The sequence below is a fragment of the Rhinichthys klamathensis genome, unplaced genomic scaffold (assembly GCF_029890125.1).
Source record: "Rhinichthys klamathensis goyatoka isolate OS25496 unplaced genomic scaffold, OSU_Roscu_1.1 h1tg000466l_1, whole genome shotgun sequence".
Lineage (NCBI taxonomy): Eukaryota > Metazoa > Chordata > Actinopteri > Cypriniformes > Leuciscidae > Rhinichthys > Rhinichthys klamathensis.
Genome location: NW_026606955.1, coordinates 34,637 through 37,527, shown reverse-complemented (window position 1 = coordinate 37,527; position 2,891 = coordinate 34,637). Strand labels below are relative to the sequence as shown.

General features: G+C 36.5%; 1 long non-coding RNA gene across 1 annotated transcript; it reads right to left on the bottom strand.

The window, feature by feature from the left end:
• Positions 1–746: 746 nt before the first annotated feature.
• LOC130071896 (uncharacterized) lies at positions 747–1,533 on the bottom strand. The gene is made up of 4 exons (XR_008804057.1): positions 1,490–1,533; positions 1,272–1,334; positions 964–1,034; positions 747–782 (listed from the first exon to the last, which is right to left on the bottom strand). It is a non-coding gene; the product is annotated as an uncharacterized LOC130071896 (long non-coding RNA).
• Positions 1,534–2,891: the final 1,358 nt, after the last annotated feature.

Sequence of the window (2,891 nt, the reverse complement as noted above, 5' to 3'; positions counted from 1 at the left end):
GCTGCCTTTTTAATTTGGTCAAGGGCGACCAGCTGCTCCCCATCCCCTCTGGTTGGCTTCCCACCTTAAAGTAATATTTCAAAATTATTATGAAAGGGGGGTAAAATGAAGGTGGTGAAAACAAGAGATTTTTTATATACACATACAAAAATGGCAAGTAAAAAAGCGATGGTATGCCCGCACACAAACATAATTTATTCCGCAGAATATGATTGACTTGTTTTTTTTCAAGGACAGAAGAGATTAGGAACATGTTGTTTAGTACCATTCAGGTTGCTTTTCAGCAAAGTCTCCAAATCAAAGGTGCCCAGCAGCAGATTCGGCACCATGGCAGTGGCAGAGGTGGCAAGGCGGGCTGCTTTCCACGCTTCTGCCTGGCAAAACACCCCAGAGCCCTTTAACTTCAATCTGAAAAATAATTTCACATCACAATATTAATTTATTGGCAACTTTTAGAAACTTTTTCATGTTTCATATTGATTCTTATGCTTAGCTTCTCAAAAGTTAATAGGTTATGATGTATAAATGCAGATTAATGATAAAGATATGAAACAAATTAATCATTGCCCTAAACGTTATTAAAGGAGAGAAGGAGGAGGTTGGATGGAGAGTAGGGTAGGAGAAAAGACAGTGGGTGGAGAGGAGTGAAGGGGGGCAGGAGGAAAGGATGATTGTCTCTTATAACACTAATTGGCTCTTACAAAGCACACAGTTTATACCCATCCTTACTACATAATGTTATTCACCTGTGTTTTCGCTGTGGTCTCAGCTGTTGCTGCAGTCTTGTTAGAGAAGAAAAACATTGTTAAACTCAATTGTAAAACTTCAACAATTGTATGCATATGGGGCAAGTAAATTACATATTACCACTAACTATCCCAACATAAAAATCCCTATAGCTCAGTTGGAGCCTTAAGTAAAATAAGTACAGAAAAATCTGAGGTATATAAGGGTTACACACACCTGTGGTGTCTCTCGAAAGCGCTCAGTCACCATGGGACTCTCTTTAAAGGGCTCGGTCTCCTCTCTGGAGTCTTAGAGAAGAAAGAAACTTAGTAAAACTCTACAACAATTCTTATTCATCCAAGCAAGCCACTATAGATTCTTATTTACAGGGGGGGCTTGGAAAACATTAAACATGTCAATAAATTTATAGCCAAACATAAAAAAAAATCAATAAAAAAAAATCAGCCAAACATCATAAAAATCCATATAGCTCTGTTTGAGTAACAAGTAAACTAAATAAATACAAATGCAAGGGGGTTACTCACCGGTTGCACTTCTCCAAAAGTCGAGAAGGAGACATCTAGATCCTCCACAGGACTCCTTCCAGTCTTGTTCATAGAACAAAAATATAGTCATTCTCTTCAATAAATTAAAGTGCAAATACATCAAATAATAAACACTATCAATCAGCCCAACATCACAAGTCTCTACAGCTCTGCTTGAGAAACAATTTTAAAAAGCAATGAAAATCAGTGGAACTTACCTTTTGAGCAATAATGGCGAGGTCACTATTCATTTGAGGGATTTCTAGAAAGAAGTTATATAGCCTAAAGAAAAAACAATTACAATCACTAAAGCAGAATAGCACCCAGCAATTCAGTGCCCTAACGTTAACGTTACTATTCGAAAGACATTTCCTGCAGCTGTGAACGCAAGCTACAACCCTCCAAAGCCCATTGATAAGGCTCTGGAGAGGAAACCTGGTTGTGAACGCAATTAAAAAAAAATGTCTTTCTCCAATTTCTCCCAAATTCAAATTCCCCAGGGTTTTTTCTCTGGAGCCGATTGACTTCTTGAGCCGTTGAAGGCAGAGAAGCATCATTTATTCTCATGAACTGTAACGTTATGTTCTCTAGGGCTAGGCCATGACTTTTGTTAACGTTAACCCTCAACGAATTCCTCTAGAAAGAGACACATAAATATAATTCTAATTTGAATCTTATCAACGGCTGACGTTATGAGCACCCACACTAACTTTACCTCAGTAAGTTACAACATAGCATTTATTTTGCCAAACACGTGTTAAACTTTCAGCCCATACAATTTCTAAGTTTATACTTCTCTGCCACCACAATATCCATCTCCAGAAAAAACCCTGCTAATAAATATTATAATTAGGAATACTTACGATTGATGATAAGTAGGACATAGCGGATCTCCAACGCTGATATCGCCATTTTCACTCCCAGCCGATATCTTTCGGCGCGAATCGTCAAACGTCAGGCGGATGACGTCATCAACTACGCGGCGCTGTAGCCATGGTAGCAGCAGAGTGGAGAATTTTTTTTTTTTTTTTTTTTTAATTACAGTTTGATATCAAGTTCTTGACACATTTCTTTTACAGATTTTCACATTTGATAAGTATAAGTTGAAACAACAATAATTTGGAAAAAAAGAAAAGAAAAGAAAAAGAAAAAAAGATAAAGGCCATCTCAAACATATATTAAATTAATTTAGCAGAGATACAGATCTTTGGGCTTTTCGATTTTTTTAAAAACTTTACAGACTCAAAATGCTTGTCTTCAAATTCATTAACCATAGTGAAATGCTCAGATAGATGGGATGATGATGATGATGATGATGATGATGAAGATGATTACTTCAATGTATGTTCTGTTCTTTTTTTTTCTTTTTCTTTTGTTGCTACATTTAGACTGTAATGATCTTTCAGCCATATTCATATAGAAACTGCATTAAGACAACACAGAAAACATTGCATTTTGCATTGCATTTGGTGGAACGGTGAATGTGTGGATGTGAATGAGCTGTAATGTAAATCTGGAAGTGACTTGAAATTGGAAAAAGGGCTTGATTGACAAAATAAAAAAACGACAAACCATTTTGTTATTTCCTTCTTTTCCACTTTCTTCATACAAGAAAGAATT